Below are 20,197 nucleotides of genomic sequence, written 5' to 3' on the forward strand. Positions count from 1 at the left end.
TTTGCATAGATGATCAGTTTGATTAGGATCAGGACTCATAGCAGGCCATGACTTCAGAGCAGTCCTATGTTTCCTTCTCATACAATCTTGGCTGCTTTTGGGACATTATCCTGCTGGAGGAGCCATGACTGAGACAGAGCTCTCTGACACTGGGCCGTATGTTTCTCTGCTGAACCCCTTGATAATCTTCTGATTTCTGCCCTGAACAGATTCAAGGCTGCCTGTTCCAGAAGCAGCAAAGCAACCCCATAACATAACTGAGCTTTGTCAGTGTTTCACAGTGGGGTTGGTGTTCTTCTCTTTGAAAACTTAATTTGTTTCTGTGAACATAGAGCTGAGGTGGCTCACCAAAATGATCTAATTCTGTTTCATCTATCTAAAGGATATCCTCGCAGAAGCATTGTGACTTGTCAACATTCATTTTAGCAAACTCCAGGCAGACTTTCTTTCAACAGTCGGGTCTTCCTGGGCCTTTTTCCATGGAGCCCACTTTCATTTGGAAAGTGAAGTATGGTATAAGCTACACTGTTGTACCTTGATCTTGGAGGTCAGTTTGTATCTGTTTTGAAGTTTTCACTGGTTCTTTTTCCACCATTCGAACAATCCTTGTGTTCAATCAGACATCAATTTTCCCATGTAAATTTTGTTCTGTAAACTAAATTTTAAACAATAGGCATAGGCCTAATATAGCAGCAAACAACTACTTAGACCCCCCCCCCTGCAGAATTCAGGTGGAAGCAACCTTCCAGAAATCCCTCCACTGAAGAAACCAGTTTTATCGAAAAAAGGTCTGCTACAAAGACGGAGATAAGACCAGAGCACAGGCACGTGGGCCCGGTCAGCTGGTGGCCCGTCAAAACATCCATAAAGTAGCTAGTCCCAGTGGATAAAGTCAAGGAATAATATATTTCCATGTCCATGACCAGGCTTGTCCGTGATGGAGACCCCAGGAGCTGCTGAAGGACTCCAGCTTGACTTGAACTGTCTTTTCTTCTCGACTCGTAAGTAACTTGATGACATAGTAACGTGTGTTTTCATGAGTGACTGGTCACAGTAGCCAAGATAAAGTTAGCTAATTTGCTGCTACAGATATGAGAATGTGTTCAAATGTTGGTATTGCTAGCTGGTGGTTTACTGCTAGTGTCTACTGTGTGTAGCATCAAGGCAATGTGAGCATGCGCTAGTGGTTCGGTGGGTTTGTTGGCTCTCGTGAACACCTGGTAACTGTATTCAGTTGTGCTTCTTGTTGGGAGTTTGGTAGCTGCTTTCAATGGACTTCACTGACAATGTGGAGGGAGGGGAAATATGGCAAAGTGCTTGTGGCCGACGAGGCATTTGTTGTGGTCTGAGACGCCGGTGGTCTAGTGCGACATCTAGTAGCAGTGAAGATCGTCTACAGGACCCTGGACAATTTTAGCAGCATGTGCTCACAGGCACATCAACCTGCGTGGAGTTGCTCTTGTTGCCTTTACATTGACCGTGCTTGGCAATTATGTTCTCTATCGTTGCCATGCTCACTGAGGTGCACACAATGACACCAAAAACCATTATGAGCACGTCTCTCCATTTAAATAGGCTGGATGACTGATTAGAAGATTGAAGACACCTGTGATACTGAAAACAACGGTCTGCTGGAAATATCACCACAATCCACTTATTTATCACCACGTCTAAGGAGAACCGATCATTTTGTCTTGGCCATTGTAGAAGTTCTTTTCACTGCTTCTTTGTTAAATTTATGTGTCAAACCAAAAGCTTGCAGGTGTGCGTGACAAAAGATTTTTTTTTTTTTATAATTTGAACACTTCTCAGGAAGAACAGAGCATTGTTTCAATGAAGCGTATGTCCATGTCTGTATTTGCAGTGGAGTAGTTTTATATTGCAATATATCTACCATGACTTAATTAAAGGATCTTAAAACTTCTCCCACCATGGCTCAGTCCTTAATGAATAGTTTGATAAGCTCAAACTTTTTGATGTTGGTGCTGGTTACGTTTGTTTAATGTAAATATCTTGAAACTTTACTCTGAATAGTTCTGCTGTTTTTTCCCCCATAATTCATCTGCATGTGTAATCAGTCACATGTATGAATATGGCTAACTATGAAAAATATGTAATTTTGAAAATTGTCCAGCATGGTTTTGTGATTGGATGAACTGTATGTAGAAATGTAGAAGAAAACAAAACACCATAACTTTGTTTAACTCTAGAGTCTCAGGAAGCCATGTTTGTTCTTTCAATTAAACTCATTCATAAACTCACATTTTAGTTACTAAAACATTGTACAGGGCTGTTTAGTTAATACAGCAATTAAGAATAGAATGGTGGGGAAATGCAGTTTCATTATTTGTTAACAACTTAAATAATAATAGCAATTATAGGCATTTGCTGGCCCACTTGTTGTCATCACCTGGCCAGTGTGAATTATCTTTACTGTTTAGATCGTAAATGGGGATAGATGGAGTCAGTTTTGATGGATTGTCTCCTACTGCATGAAGCTCTGTCCCTACCACAGATAACACATTGCTGCAGTTGTCTGTAAATCCAACAGATGGCACAATAACGCTGTGAGTAGTCAAAACTCTGCTTTGAGCTGGTTGCTGTCCTCTTTTAAATCCTACATCCTTTTTAACAGTACTCACAGAAAAATCATTCATAGCTGGATGTGTTGACTGAGGTGTCCTGACCTTACTGATTAAAAAATGAAATTTACTGAACAAGTAGCACTAAGCATAGCCCTTTGAAAAAGGCATTTCACCCAGTTAAAGATATAAAATTAAAGGTAATAGTAAGGGTAAAAGTCCTCACTCCCAGGAATATTTTGTTGAATGAGTCAGCACTCTAAATATAAATCTTCAAAGAGCAGCAACCAACTGCAGCTACTAGGTTTTAGTTACTGAGCAGGATGGTTAGATGTGTAAGCAGAGGGTTATAAATATCACGTAATGAGTCTATTTATTATATTACTGTGCTTAATCTTTCCGCAAGGACTCAGGCCACAGAGGCCTCTGCGTGCTCCATGTGTCAGTGTTTCTGGAAATTTCTGATGAGGAGACAGTTGGTCAGTTATTATATTGTATTGTTAACATGGCTGTAAAATTTGCCTTTGTTGTAACACCTTTAATAATCTGTAGACATATGATGTGGAGTATTTTAAATATAAACTTAATAAACCAGTCTGACGTTTGTGCCTTCTGGCTCTCACACCTGATGATATTTGAAAACGATTTTTGCTGATGCAGTATCAATGCTCCCCAAAGGAAGACTTCAAGAATTCACCTCTTGACCTGAAAATAATCAACCAGCTTCATTATTTTGCGTTTTTTAAATACATAAAATATGATTGACGACTTTCCGCTTCATGATGGATTGCCTTGTTTTCTTGCGAGGCTGTTGTTTTGTTGTTTTGGCACAAGATTGATGGGATAAATGAGGACCTTAATTGTCTGCTAGTGTTTATTTTGAGTTAGAGAGAATACCATCAAAGTGCTGGATGGTACAGTTAAATCCTCAGAATCGTGATGTTGTTATATTAGAGTATTACAATCTGTAAGCCAGGAAAACAGAAGAGATAAATAAAATGGAACAGTATAGCCCTATAACCATGTGTTCATGGTCTGGTTGACAGAGTATTCTGCCTGAACTCACTCAGCACATGTTCATTAATCTGGTGCACATCAGAGCACCCACAATACAATTAGTCAATGTCCAGAATAGCTTGCTATTGTCTGTAACCAGTCTTTTAGTCTTCATCTTTTATAGATCCAATTCTCCATCAGAACCGATGTCCTACACAGCGTGGTTTACACACTATTGTTTACATGCATGACTCATGAATCATGTCTGGCTCAGTTTCATGGATTCAAAACCATTGCTTTCGATTGATTGCCTCCACGCTGGAAGAAATGGAGCTATTCTGAAAGCAGTTTGTCCCAGTACTCTTTTAAATTTCAAACATGAATCCAGGCAGTAGATGTTGCAGCTTGCTTTTTCAGAGCCATCTGCAGTGCTGCCTGAATGGTGCCAGGCTCACAAGGCTAGTGGTGTTTTTAAAATAGAACCATAGCTGACCAGATTTACTGACCCAACCAGAGACCGTCACGCTCTAGTAACAGGTAAAACATACTACTGTAAGTACACCCCCTGCATTCTGCAGGAACAGGGTTGGTGTTATATAAAGAACACTGAAGGGTAGATGAATTAAAAACACATGAAGCTAAAGACAAAGAACAAGTGTTTTCGTGACAACAAAAGATATTTAATCAGGTTAAAAATGCCTGTTGCTTTGATCTGAAGAGTGATCGCTGAGAGCTGGATTATACAGAGGAGAGGAGGTGCAAGCTCTTCAGCTTTTCCAATCAGCACATGGTCTCCCTGGCCTTTTATGTGTGTCTCCTCCGTCAAGCAATTGCTTACATAATCATCTGCTTACTTTAATCTCTGCATCTTTCACACAATTTGTGCTCTTTTACGCGTCCCCACTACCCTCTGTAGTAGCCCCCTGCCAAATTCAACACTTCCTCTCCTTGTTCCCTGTTTTTTCTCCTTCGGTGCTTTTATCTGACATGCCCACTGGCACTCTCACTCTCTCTCCTGTCCCTCTTCCCTCCACTGGTGAGTGGTCATTGATTACTGTACATGGATTGTATGATAAAATGCCACTCGCCCACCTAACATCCTCTTGTCAGCTGCCCTTGTGACATCCCACTGCCTCTGTGCATTGCAGACTGTCTTTGGCAGCCTGTTTAGAGCTCACAGTGTTATATTACTGGGCTGTGATCTGGATTCACATCTGGAACCACCTTTCTGTTTTCAGCTAAATTGTGCTTATGATGGTGAGCTCTTAACAATACCATTAGCACATATTTGCTGCACATGTGCAATTTTATCGTGGTGGAAAACACAATAGTATACAATGATAAAAAAGGGAGACTAAATCCAATTTATTCTCTTCTATTCTTAAAATGTAAATTTCTGCGGATATTAAAGTAAATGATCTGGATTTCATTGTGAAACCTGATGGCACTCTCAAAGCCAGAGAGAGGGGTATCCAATTAGTCACCTAATTAGCAAGTGAATGTTGTTTGAAAAATTAAAGGTCTCGAAAATAGATGGACAACAAAAGCACAGATAAACCATAACATGCAGCTCCAATACAGTGTCTTTTGGTATTATGATTTAACTCACACACGTACAATGGGGGCAGTTGTCTTCTTATTTTTGATTTGTGACATCCAAAACTATGTGCTCTCTGTGTGTTTGTGGCAGAGCAAAGGTTGGGATTCATGTGTGACAAAGCCGTGGGCAAGTTGTACAGATCTGTTAACTCACTAACAGAGATGCAGAGACGCACAGTGGGACTGAATTCTCTCTGCAGGGGTGAGAACAGAACCAAACGCCTGTACTTGTGTGGTGACTGCAACGTCACTACCTTTCCACAGCCATAGTTAGATGGTCCTGCAGGGTCACAGCGAGAGGTGACACGTGCCCTTGTAAACTGTCCAGTCAGGAACCAGAAAGGATGTGGAGCGGCTGTGACTCTCCACTCTTATTTTAAGAAGATCTTCCGCAAATAGGTTGCTCCCACAGAGACAAATAATTGGCGTGATATCTTGGGGGCACAAGCATGAAGAGCAGTCTGCATTTTAATGCCAATCCTCCACAGGAAGAACCCAGTTATGCAAGCTACTGGGCACACTCTCTGGACTATGTGTGTTTAGGGAAACACATGCGATTGCAACAGAGTTTATACAGACTATAAGAGAGTAAGTTTAATACCAATTGTGATGACTGAATTGTGAAGAATGTGGCAAACATTAATGTTGGTGGAGTGAAATGTTTGTGGTACTGTACTACTTTAAAGATGGGGGCATGTCATTCATTCATTAACTCATCGTTTCTTTTGTGCAGTAAACAGGTCACACAACTGACTGATTGAGGTTTAATTTTGTACAAACATTCATGGAGCCCAGAGGATGAATCATAATGACCCTGATTTATCCCCTAGAACCACCAGCATGTTCATGTTCCCTCAAGATGAATGGTAATAATTCAGGAAATCCCTTAACTTTCCATCTACACAATCCTCATGTCAAATGTTTATTTGTGCAGTTTAGTTTAACCGCAGAACTAATGACATTCCCATCGGCCTCAGTTGCACTTTTGTGTTAAGTGCTGATTAGCAAATGGTAGAATGCTAACACGCTACAATAAGATGATGAACATTATAAACATTATACCTGCTGATCATTGGCGTGATGGCATTGTCACTGTGAGCATGTTAGCTTGCTTATGTTAGCATTTAGCTCACATTAATCACCTCTATGATAGGCTGTAGACTCTGAATAATTGCAAATCACTTACTAATTAGTCTTGTCATGCCTGATGTCACCATCTTTATTCTTTGACTGTATAACCAGCACAATATATATCATGAATTACATCTAAAAAAGAATATCACAGATCCAAAATGGCTTTTTCAAGCAGCTGTCAGCATCACAAATATGTGAAAGCATCACACACACATACACCTGGCAGAAATGCTTTCTGAGTAATCGGAGGAACAGTTTGTTAGTCCTGGAATGAGCACTGATTATGGGAATTGTTACATAAAACAGATTGTCAATGACAGAAAGGACTGCTCTGATGAAGCTCACAACTGAGCTTGGCAGTTGATGGTGGAACAGCTTTCTCCCTCCTCCAAAACACTCAATATATATCATACACTACTCACTGGCCTGAGTACACACAGGGAGGCCAGAGACAAAGCAAAACTATCCCACTATTTTCACTCTCTGCCAAAAATGTGTCACGATTCTGTATGGGTTAGAATGTTGAAAAGAAATCTTGTGTCTGTTACATATTTATTTTCAAGGTAGAATAAAACTCTTCACGCTTGGCTTTATTTGCAATTTCTGCATGTGGACTAAATGAACCGCACACAATAAAGTACAATAATGAGAGGACTGTGAAAGCAATTCCTATTTTTCTCCATCTGCAACATGAAATGCAAAAGAGGAAAAAGACATTTCATGGCAATAGTTAGCCAAATATTTGTATCTTTAAAATGATGTATTTAGACAAACATAAAATCACAGGAATTGTTTTGTTTTTCATTTACCTGACTAGATCTATTTTGACTTATACAGGCTGTTGGTACTAAGCTAATTAGACATGGTCTGCTTATCTCATAAGCATTTCAGGGAAAGCTTTGGTGGAGAAGAAAAAAATGTACCACATTAAAGCTGTTAAATAGTATTTAACTCTTTTAGTATGATGTAACAAAGAAACTCTGGATCTTCATTATTGCTTCCTGTTGGTCTCAAATTCAAAAGAAAAGTATAATTTCACTGCATTTGTTTGCTCCATGACTCATTGTAGTGTCTAAAAAATATATATATATTTGAGCTCCTGCAACTTATTATACGATACCTATTACCTCAGCATTGCCACATTATCTTTTAGTCACTCTCAAGCTCAGTAAGAAGAGATAAGATAAGACACATGCGGTAGCAGAGAGAGGCTGTGAGGTAGGAAAACAGATAAAGACCTAAAGAAGTATTAGAATGAAATGAATATAAAAACAAGACATTAAGGAAATTAGAGAGCTGAGATTACAAAAAGATATCTATATATATGTATATATATATATTATATATATATGATCCCAGAGATGCACATGTTACTGACCCACATCCATGTTTTGCAGCGTGTTACGAGACACAATGGATGTCCTCTAACGATTCAATCTTCTGGACCGAAAGGCTGCTATTGTAACAGCCAGCCCAATGAAGACAAGTGGAATTTCAGCATGCAGGTAGAGTCACTGTCCACTATAGCTGAGCTAATTACCTGTCTTGTTGGGAGACAGTATATGAGGAGATTACTGTCAGGCAATTTAGCCCAGTCCTATGGAAAAGGACAAGCTGAACAAAAAAGTATTCAGCTAATACAACACAACCATTGGCTGCCTCTGTGCCCCTTTTGATATCCACCCTTGGATCAGATGCAGAGTCATTAGTCATGGTCTTATCCAATCAGCCATCCTTAATGCTTGTGCTACTGGGCATTATTCTGGAGAGGACAGATTGTCTTTTATTGTCAGTTTGATTTCAAACAGGAGATTAGTCATATTCATACAGTTACACAGACCTGTGTGTGTGTGTGTGTGTGTGTCTGTGTGTGTGTGTGTGTGTGTGTGTCTGTGTGTGTCTGTGTGTGTGTGTGTCTAATGTCAATGCATTTGTGTGTCCAAATATCTGTGTGGCCATGATTCACTTTGACTGAAACTCATGACTAGCCATAGCTTCATAAAATCTGATGTCATCCAAGACAGCACCGTAGTGATTCTGTCTGGGATATGGCGAGACAGGGTGTAGGTACCTGAGGTCAAGGACGCTGAGGTCATGTCCTCTAGATTTTTTCTTGGATTTTTTTTTAGGTAGGTCACGTGCACCAAGCTTAAAGTAATGCAGTCTTCAATACAACAGCATAAATCTTACATCCATGGATGTTATAATATGTATATATAGTTTCAATATACTGTTTAGATAATAACCTTGCATTATATTGAGAGGTGGACTAAATAATAGACATAGATATAACACATTACAGTTCAACAGCACCACAAACTACATTCTCCAAAATGACCCTGAACACCTCTCTAAAATAATCTCAGCACAAACTGAACTATAACCAGATGGTAGGATTTATTACAGGACTGCATTAGTTAGGTTAGCTAGGTGTGTCTAATAAACTGGTAACAGAGTGTATATATGAATTTAAAGCAAACTATAATGTAGATGTAAGCTGATGTAAGAACATTTTAAAACTAGCATTTGGCCAGTAAGGTGGCAGTGGAAACATGCTGTGAACACAAATTTGACATATCACCTCATTATGGGGATTTGCTAGCAGACTATTGTTTATTTACACACCCAGCAAATATGTAGCACATTTTTATTTATTTGGAGTTGTGTTACTGGACTCCTGATGAGTATAAGTTCAATATTAACTCTCTTTTAGCTCTATTTTTTTGTCTCTACCATTTCCTGAGTGAAATATCAATACGAAGCAGCTACCTGTGTCTATCTGCTGTTTGGTGCTAAAAAATATCTCTTAAGTGCAAATTAACATATCATATATCATTTAATATGATTACAGCTTTCTATTAACCATTTATACACCAGTTTATGATGCTTCCTGAGAGAATTAGTACAGTATAGTATATAGTTTTTAGTAATAGTTTTTGACAAATATATCAATAAACACTTAACTTACAGTGAATGTGCTTACAACTTCATTATGGTCTATTATAAACCATTTATTACATGTTAAAGTGCTAAACGGGGGTTGAAGCAAAGTCAGAGATTTTATTTTTGTTTTTCTGAACTGAATTTTGGTGTCATGATGTCATTGATTCTAAAATCATTGAATGAAATACCTCAAGCAACAGCTGTAGCCGCTGAGTCCATTTGTCCAGACTTAATACCGTGTCAATGGACCAACTTTAAAAAGTGTCACTAGATCTGATTTCAGTTTTATTGATTTATTGTCTAAAATTCAAATTAGGAGGCTGCGACGTCAAACCTCTCTTTGAATGAATTCTCCCTTTAAAATCCCTCCTCTCTCCCCTTAATCATCAAAGAGCATCACTCCTGAGAAACACGCGAAATAATAAAACACACACACACACACACACACACACACACACACACACACACACACACACTCACTCATGTTGCCTCTCTGTGCGCATAATGATTCATCAACCACCGTTTGCTCATGAGACCGTGATTTCGGGTCCGATGAGTTCATTTTCGGAGCTGAGTGTTTTGTCGTGGGCCCTCGGATGCCCCCACCCCCACCTCTCTCATCCCGCGTCTCGACGGACCAAACGCTGCTGCTGCAGCATCACCGGCAGCCTCCAAACTGCGTTTTCCCTGCCGTGATGGATCCTTCTGTAAACCGGTGAGCTGCAATCAGAAGACCGCTGCACTGTGGGAAGGACAGACAAGCAATGACCGCGGCAAGATTGTGTCATACATCTAAGGGATAAAAAGAAAGGCAGTTATATTTCTAGCAATGTAATAGGACCGTCTTGTTTACCTTCCCGACAGATAAACAGCCGGGTGACAGTGATATTACGGCCGACATGTAAGAGCTGGATAACTATCCCCGTGTGACCGACACCCATCTGCAGCTGCTTACAATAAAATGAAAAAGGTAAGCTTGTTGACACGGTCAGGATTTCCATCGGGCGTTGCGGGTTTCAGTCAGAAAACTGACGGCTCGATTGGAGCTCATCAGGCTGCATTGTTGCATCGTCAATCCCCCTCTTGAGTTGAAATTGGGGATTTGACTGTTTTGAATCGGTCGCTCTTCACCTGTCGACCTCATGAGTGTGACTCTAGCTGCAATACGCCAATATGCGACTTGCAAATGTCAGGTCAACAGCTTGCTTGTTTTTTTCTTGTGGTTTTTTTTTTTAGCATGAATTTGACTGTGGTTCACCTCAGGATGCCTGGACTAGAGCTGGCTCCAGACTGCCAAAGCCAAAGTCAGTTGACTGTAGCAATGGCAAGTAGAATATACTTCAACCTGAGGCATTTCTATCATTTTGTCATCATTTGGAGCTGATACTGTCGATTATGTATGCACAATAGCCTTTGTATGTGCATGATCTGTTTTTGACAAAGTTATCAAACCTCATCTGCCTTGCTTTCATGATATCTGTAAGGGGGGGGGGGATTCAGAGTTTGGAAAGAGAAAAACATGTCTTTTGAGAACAATTAGGTGAATCTCTGTTGGCTTTTAACTCGGTGCAGATTTTGAATTAATCAGCACTAAATTACCATTTACTTGTTGGTTGAATGGCTTTTTATCTTGCATTTGATGAGTATAAAATCTCAGACTACAGCAAAATCACAGCAGCATACCCCTCTTATCCTCCCTTTGAAGTTTCATCCCTCTCTCTGCTTTAGAAAATATCAAAGGTTTTTTTTTGGGGGAGGTAAAATGTTAGTAGTGGGTGAAAAGCATATTTCTGGGGGGCACCCTGTCCTCTGGATGGAGCAGGAGCTGCTTGCTGAATCCCTGTGTGGATATAAACCAGCACACCTCTACTCTGATGCTGAAGATGACGCTGAATCCATGGGAGGGGGATTGATCGATAGTCAGTTTGTATCGAGGCCTGTGTTTCAGTTGTTGTTGTCGAACAGGAGTCCCTACAATTAAAAGCCCATTTTGTTAGTAGACGGCTGATTAATAATTCATGCGCAGCTCAATGGGACCACAAATCTGTGGATGGCACACTGAAGGATGTCAGTGTAGCAGTGTGCGAGCCTCTGCTGCCAGCAGAGACACATTGAGGACTTGGGCAGCCTGAAAGGTTTACACATCACAATATCACAATACAGGCTGAATGGCACCCCCCACCCTTCCCCCCTTTCTGTTTTCTGAACCTCTACACGCTTTTAAATGCGTACAGGGTTGTTTGCTCTTCTAATAAACAGCAGGAGAATAAAAGCACACAAACTGAGTAGTGAGCAGTACAAACAGAGTCCAGGAGCGGCTCTGGGTGCCCGGTGTAAAACAGCTCTGTTGGTGGTGGTGGACTGTAGGCTCTCACTTAGGTGTCAATGTCATATCTGCTGCCAGGCAGCCAACAGCCATGATGATACTGTACCAGATAGTTTGAAAGAAACCCAGCTGGCTCTGATCCAGGATGGTGGGTGTTTTTAAAACTGGCTTAGTCAGGCTACTGCAGGGAGTGATTAGACAAGATACTGTACAGTATCACACACATCAGTATGACGTCAAAGGACACAGGGTATTAAAAGTCTTTTCATGCCACGACCCTGTGGGATCCTGCAACAACTGAACCACTTCTGCGCAAACAATCATATTGAACAGTTTAAGTTGATGACATCATCTGAAAAGGTTGCAGTTGTTTGATTGAGTCTTCCGAAAGCTCTTCCCGGTTTCACTTGTAACGTAAAATATATATTCACTCAAGTACTGTCCAGTTTTGAGTGACCTGCACTTCACTGCTTCATACATTATATGTATCCCAGGGATGGTAATATATAAAATTTGTCTTCATAGGAGAAGTTCTAATTGTTAACAAATACTGTACATTAATAAAGACTTAAAATGCCCATATAACAATTAATTAAATATTTATATTGTCTACCTCTACTCCATACTTTTCAGAGAGAAATGTTGTATTTCCTACACCACTATATTAATTTGACAACTGTAGACATACAGCTTATAAAATATACCCACCACTGTGGTTAAAGTTAGTCACAGATTAGCTTGATTGGCTTCAACAGTAAAATTACTTCCATATTCCAATCATCCAATTAAATAATAAATAATAATTGTCACCATAATGGTCTGCATAGCAAATGCACGTATATGTTTGACTGATTATACTTATATTTAAATATGCAATGACCTTGAATGAATTTTTTTGGCCAATGTGGGGCAGCGAAAACAAGCTGTGAACACAACATTGACATAATTTTGCCTTTTTAACAGTTGCTTGTTGTGTCTTTGTCGACCTGGAGAATGTTAAGCCTTTTAGCTCTGTGTTTGGTCTCCACCAACTTCTGAAGGAAATCTGGGTCTCTTGCTAAATGCTCCACTATGTTCACCAGCTAGTCACTAACTTGTTTGTCTGTTGTTTGGTTCTGGGCAGGTGGTGTACAGTCAGTTTTATAGCTTTTTCATATACATTGTTATCATAAAATATCGATTAGAGCCACTATAAGTAAGATTTTGAACGCAGGATCAAAAGGTGTCTTTTTACACTGTTGTATTGCTAATTTGACTTGGGATCTGAGCACTTCTTCTACCACTGCTAGAAACAGCAAATACTATGAGCAGAGTTTTATGTTTTAGAAATGGCAGCAAAGAGAGCACAAGTGTTAAAATCCTGGGTGTCTCACCTACTGTGTTGGAGCTTCAGCATTATAAGGCTTCCTGCAGTATGACTGCCCATGCTGGGGCACATTAGCTGTATCATGAGAAGAGAAAGAGCAGAAATGTCACAAAGCATTGGCTTAATTGGTATTTCAATGAACATGGACAACAGTCTCTAAAGCCCAGTTCTCTTCTCTTAGTCTCGTATTCTTGTTTTTTGTATTCTCATCCTCTGTCTGTTTTATTAACTTGCTGCCTTTCCTCTGCCAGTCTCTCTTCTATATCAGCCGAATGTGGTGGGTGTAAGGTCAGCTGACAAACACAACAAGGTAATTACTATATAGCAGATTCACCAGCCTTTCATGTCACTCGTCACACTGTGTTATATTGAATGATGTAGCGCTATAACAGAGTCAGTATGGATTGCTGAATTTCCTATGTTATTATGTCTGCTGCAATATAAAGCTTGTGTTCCTGTTAGTCTGTCATCACTATGGATCCACACTGTGATTTGCAGCTTGAAAGGAAAAAACACAATAGGCCTCAACAACTGCGAAGAACTACATATACAAACAAATTCATTCTTAAGTGGCACGTACATACAAATTTGTGGCATTCACCAATTTCACATAGGTATGAATTAAAATTTACAAGTGGTCCAGACCCGCCGCATGAGTCATGTCTCATGACTTTCACCACAGAGGGGACAAACACTCATTTGACCTGAAATCATAATGCCTTAATGTGAATAAATGTGGAGTTTAGATATGATGCAGAAATCAACTAGAGCAAAACATATAAACAAAACCAGGATTAACTTGATGCTTGATGAAATTCATTTTCTGTTCCTCATATCATCATCATGGCTTGTCAGTTTACTGAGAAATTTTTTCCTTAAAAAGGGAAAACGGAGATGGGGAAAAAAAGAACAGGTAGACTCAAATTTTTAATATTAGGGTGTCCCTTGTGGTAATGATTAGGGCTGCATCATTTTCATTATTGATTAATCTGCCAGTTGTTCTCTCAGTTAATTTATCTATCATTTGGTCTGTAAAATATCAGAAAACTAAAAAATGTCCGTCATAGTATCTTAGAGTACAAGGTCACATCAAAAGGTGCCACATGTAGTTGGCTAACAAGTGCAAACAGAGAGCTAGAGAGAGAAGTTTCAAACCCCTGACTCCATCCTCACCTCTGTCTGCACAGCTGGCTGCTCACGGCGTGAGGTGGGAGTGAATGTCAGATGGTTGGTTTCAGAAATTTACAGAATTGGCCGCACACAGAGCGCTCCTATCCGACGTCGGAAAGGTGTCGGGGGGTGGGGGTGGTTTCCGAAGCAATCCAAGCATCCGACGAGCAGCGCGAACTCCACTTTAAAACCCCAAAATATTCAATTTACCATAATGTAGGTGTAGTATAAGACCAAGGACAGCACATTTGAGAACCTAGAACTATCGCATTTTTGGAATTTCTGCTGGAAAATGACTTGCACGATTAATCGATAATGAAAATAGTTTTGATTGACTTGAACAGGTGACATTCACGAGACTGAAAAAAAGCAATTTATAACAAGTTTGATGAATCCCCCAGAGAGAAAAGGAAGAGATGTTTAGGATGAGTTCACTGTTTGTTCCTCACCCATTTGACTAAACATGACTTGGATGAAATACAGTGGATATATGATTTCAAGCCTTTGATTCTCTATGTGTACCATAGCACCATGCTCCCAGTATAACTTCAGTTCAGGCAGAAGCATGGCGCTCTGAACATGTGTACACTTGCTCTCTACCATCGGTGAAGTGTCTTAGTGCTCCATCTGTTCAGCCATTGTCTCATCGTCCTCCTCTCAAATTTGTGGCTATAGAGGATGGTGTGATTTCATCTATATGGAGACGCTATATGTCTTCAACAGAGAGAGATTTTATGACCTTGGTGATGCCGCTCTCAGTCTATCTCATGCAGGAGCTGATGAAGTGGTGGGAGGTGATTAAACTCTGCCTTCACAGATGCTGTTCTGTGCTGCTGAGTCAGTGACCTTTCCTGCCATCAGGTCACTGTGCCCAACAAGCTCCTGTCCTCTCCTCTCATTTCCTCTCCTTCTCTTTTCATTTTCTCTCCTCTCTTTTCTTCCCTTCTCTTCTCATTTCACCTCCTCTCCTCACTTCACTGTTTTTATCTCCTCTCTTTGCCTCTCCTTATCTTTAGTCTCCTCTCCTCTTTTTCTCCTATTTCACCTCCCCTCCTCACTTTTCCTGTCCTCTCTCTCCTTTCCTCTCCCTTTCTTTTCATCTTTCTTTCCTTCCATCTCCTCTCTTTCACATTCACTCTTCTCCTCTCTCCTATCTTTAGTCATGCTTTTGTCACTTCTCCTCTCCTCTTCTGCAGTTTGTTTAATGCAGCAAAAAACCAAGGACAAAGCAAATCAAATGATAAACAGTTTCTTTTTTCTTTCCTCGTTAGATTTCAGCCCTCTCTTAGGATTCGTCAAATCCAAGTTGTAACATCTCACATTTTCCACTTCTCGTATAGGAGCTCGAAATAGAAACAACTGTTTTACAGTGGTCCCCTGACAAGCGTCTTGTTATCTCCCTGCATGTGTCATTTTACAATAAGTCCCTGCCTGGGCGCCGTCGCTGAATGGATCCTGTGACACAAATTTGCATGTTAAGCTGAACATTTCTCACAAGAGACAATTAATCAGCACACAGCAATTAATGAGTCTGTGTCCCCTGGTGATTAATTATGTCTCATGTGTCCAAAGCAGGGAAGATCCCAGCAACAGCTGTTTGTTCATGTCATGGCTGTCCATATTTTTTATTCAGCATCGAAAGAGTAACAGTTTTCTCGGGTTTTAATTAAATGGAAATGAGAATAAACAATTGATGAAGATTTTGCTTATTTGTTCTGCTTGTAGTTTACAATCAAATGCAAATAAAAACTAATTGATATGGACAAGAAATAAAACAGGCTTAATGGAGAAGCTGCCTAACATTACCGAGAGGTAAAGAAGAAGCAATACAGAAGAGTGCCGAGGATGCTGCGAAAATAATGCAGGGTGATATTCAAAGCTCAGGGATATTTTGTTTTGTGACTACAAAGAGAATTTCTATAACCTTTGCTTGAATTTCTGGGGCAGTTCTTGGTGATTGTGTCTGTGGGTGCTTGTGTGTATATAAAAAAGACTTTATGGACAGGGACAGAGCTCACAGGGTTTCATTGTAATATCCGCTACCCTTGAATCACAAGTTGGCTTTAATTATTTCTGTGTAAATATAAGAAAGCTGGTGATTTTGCCTTCTGGAAACCTGCTTCCCTCCGGCAGGTCCAAATCAAATGCATAAATTCGCATTCATATTCCACAGAACAGCAGGAGAGACGTTCTCATACCGACTGTAATGTGTTGCTGGCCAAGCATTCAGGAACAACAAGCATGCAGACAAGATGGAGGGAAAAAATTAATATTTTGTTGGGAATCATCATGAAGTTCTTGTTGCATTGCACGGGGAAAAAGATCGATTCCTACCTCAAACTGCCTGCAGCAAGATTCCTTCTCATTAATACCAAGTTAAATCAATTGTGTCATCATTAATTTCATATACTTGCCGACCAGTGATTGGTTGTCTCAGCTGAGATTTTCATGTGTTGTTTCACTGCAAGACACTCAGCGTGCACAGACAGTGGGCTTGACAGGAAGTCAGGGAGCAGATCTGAGCCCTCTGAAGATTAACACCTTTGGACGTCTACCTTCTGGCTCCTGCCACCGACTGCATTCACTCAAACCAAGACCTGACCCCCGGGTGTGCTTGTGCCCCAGCTCCGAGCGCCATATGGACGGGACGTCTGACGCTATCAGACCTGTTACCATCACCACTTGACCACATCACCGCTCACCCTCCGTGCAAGAAGATTGTTTTCACCTTGTGACATGCATGGCTCCACTTTATTTCACGCACAGATACCAGCATCAGGGTCCCAGCTGTCAATAGAGATAATTAACACATCTGACGAAGACTGATCTGTAAAATGTGCCTGCAGTTGCATTTTGTACGTAAAACTGTACTGTTTGCTAAAACAAATGAACACTGAACTCATTTTAAGGAGATACCTGGACAGAAAGTTGTGGTTTGATATTCTAAGAAAAAAAACTGTCTCTAGATTAGAGGTTTGAACATTGGATCTTTCTATGTCTAAAGTTGTAATTGTTATAATAATTGTAATCCTTATGATTTCAGTCCTCGTTGATTTGGCAACACTTGTGGCAAGTGCACTTTTATTGCTAGACATCATAACCTCACACTTGACACCGCTGTTACTGTGCTGATTGCACTTAAGCCAACGCCGTTTGCTGCCGCAGCTCCCTCAGCCGCTTCATGAATTATGTGGTATTTCTTGCTGTTGATTTAGCCAAGATTCATATTTAAGTATGTTTATTATTGGGGGATCAGCTCTCTCAGCAGAATCCTTGTCGCGTTTAGATCCTTTGAGAGCTCCCTCAAAAAGCAGAGCCTTTTCCACCAGACCTAACGGTATAACCGTTTGCTATAAATAGTCAATGTCTTGACGTAAATGTTTCTGCCTCTCTGAAATACAATACACTATAAAAAGAACAGCTTCTGTATCTGTTTATGACACAACCAAATGAACCTATATCTTTTTGATTTTGAGAAGATGGTCAATAATAATTGAAGTCTGATTTCAGTAGGTGAGAGTCTGAGATGTGACACAAACTTTGGCCTCCTGCAAGTCAAACATGCTGCACACACCCATTTACCATCCCAACCACCACACTCTTACTTTCCACATCTCAGCATGAACGACACACTAGGTCCTGCGTTGGTACTAAACATAGACACTGGACGTCAGCCCTGAGGTGTAAAATCATCCAAAATTTACATAATTCCCCGGGATATTGGCCATTTATAATGGATATCTGCCTTTAAGAACGAGAAGACTACTGTCACAATTATAGCCCAAAATTTAAACACATTATCAGAAATGATTCAAAGATGTTAAATGTTGAAATTGAGGCAACAGTTTTTACAGCATTCAAAACATAACATCTGGACTGTGAGAGTTCCTTACGCCATTGTTATTAGCTGTTTCAACCCACATTAACCAGCAGGGATTGTCATAGCTTATAAAAAATCTAGGTCTCTGTGGCTGAAAAAAGCTCCCATCTTATTATTAGGCCTTTAATTTTAACGAATCCACTATTTCTCAAGGAGGACACCGACCTTTAATATGTTAATATGTCTGTACTGCAACAGCAGTAACCCGGCAGTCAGTATCCTAGTCCCATTAAATTATTTATCAAAAAACACTCACACGAAAGCACTGTATTTGGAGGGCACACACAATGTGCAACTGTCATGCCACGAGTGTGCCGGCAGCACTGAGCTCAACAGCTGCCAAAAAACCTTACATCACTTCAGCTGGCAGTTTCTGTCCACATTAACTGGTTAATGTAATGATTCAACCTGCAGCGGGCTAATGTGCACTTCCACCAACACATGTGTACACACACACACACACACGTATGCACACATGCTCATTTGAGTGGAGGATTTCAGGAAGGAGAACGGTAGCCTTTTGTGAACTGCAGATTAAACTAAGCTTGAGTTGGGGACTGGGAAATCACACCATGGCTTTGCTTTGACATAATCCTGCCTGTGCACAGTGTCAAGATCTTGCATAATAACGTTAAGTCACTGCCATAGCTTGAGATAACAGAAAAGTTAGAAAACTGCAGGAATATCACAACTTTCAAAAGTCGTGTCATGCAAAACCATCAACAATACATGCAACTTGTGACAACCCTGTCTCGTAGAAATGACTTCAGAGCCTACTACTAAGTTGTGTTGCAAAAAATGTTTTTAGTGTTACATTACTGCTGCCTGGATTAAGTCCAGTGACAATATTTTTTTAATGAAGGAAGTTCTATGTTTTTACAAGTCGTAGCCGGATGGCCGGGGAACAATATGAAGGGCTTTGACACCGGAGTGTGTGGTGCGGTTTAGGCAACAAACGCACTTTGCTTAAGATTTGAGAAAGATTGTGATTTTTAAACATTAATAAAGCAAAGACACTGTGTCTTATGATAATATGATAACATTTTACAAAGACCATGATCTTTCTCTAATCTTCACCAAGTGGTTTGACTGAAAGATGATGCAACGAGAGCAGTGAAAGTCAGAAAACCAAAACGAATTAACAGATACTATAAAGCCCTGTGGAGCCAGTCGGCGAATAATTTAACAGTAGGTCTGAACCGAACTTTCATCATCATGAGCTTTGTAGGAATTTTAATCCATGTTTGAAGTTTGATGGTTTGATGCAATTTACTTACCGTTTTGCTGCCTCTTTGCCTTGTTTACTACTTTAATAACTCACAATCATGTTTGGTCAGGAGATTCACTGAAACGCACCCACACAGCCCCCTTCACTGTCAGGGCCACAAAGAGTCAAGAACAACATTCAACCTTGTGACACCACGCATCCGCGTCCCCTCATCCCACACATACACAAGCACACACTAACTTTGACTGTAGCTGGAAGGAGTGATAGTGCAGTGTGTCATCCTCAGCGGTGAGGCAATTTGAAGCCTGTCTCCCTCTTCACAGATAGATGCAACATGTCCCCCAGGACTGCTGAACACAAACACTCTCATGATCACTCACCCTCACTATAACCTTGAAGCTAAATAGAACAGTTTACCACATGACACAAGGTGTGCTACTATATTTTTTCTTTGTTAAAGTTTTGGTCCTTAGTGCACCTGGTTGCCTGGATGCTGTTAGTGTATCAACGATTAAACATATATATAGGAAGTTATACTTTGCTGACAGTATATACAGGAAACAGTATTTTCTCAGTTGAACATTCTGTCAGAATAAAGGTGTTTTAATTCGCTAAACATTGTATTTTATTTTTTGATAATCCTCGAGGTATAAATCCTCCCAAACTAAGTTGATACACTATCGAGCACTCTCCGTTTTATCTTCGCGATTAGCACTGCAGGAGATTTGCATGACAAGTTGGTCACATCGTCATACTCTTAAACTTAATAAAGCTGATGGCTTCCTTCATCTCTGTGCTTCAGTTTTCCATCTATATATTATTCATTGTGCATTCATGTGCATTCACACTCGGTGCACAAAGTGGAGCTTGTTGTGTTTGAGTAGCACTCAGTCACATGAATAATTGCTAACTGACAGTTACATGTGATCTTGTCATATTAACACCACACATTCATTATGTCATGACCGTCTCT

General features: G+C 40.3%; 1 protein-coding gene across 6 annotated transcripts in view; it reads left to right on the forward strand.

Annotated features, from left to right (window-relative positions):
* Positions 1-9,706: 9,706 nt before the first annotated feature.
* dlgap4a (discs, large (Drosophila) homolog-associated protein 4a) overlaps positions 9,707-20,197 on the forward strand; it is an 82,684-nt gene continuing 72,193 nt past the window's right edge. For 5 of the 6 annotated variants that reach the window (XM_056384802.1, XM_056384804.1, XM_056384806.1 and 2 more), the window contains exon 1: positions 9,707-10,224. The gene's annotated coding sequence lies outside the window, so the exon portion shown is untranslated. The remainder of the gene's footprint in view (positions 10,225-20,197) is intronic. The other variant, XM_056384801.1, reaches the window with a different exon arrangement.

This window comes from Seriola aureovittata, chromosome 9 (genome assembly GCF_021018895.1).
Source record: "Seriola aureovittata isolate HTS-2021-v1 ecotype China chromosome 9, ASM2101889v1, whole genome shotgun sequence".
NCBI classification, from domain to species: Eukaryota; Metazoa; Chordata; class Actinopteri; order Carangiformes; family Carangidae; genus Seriola; species Seriola aureovittata.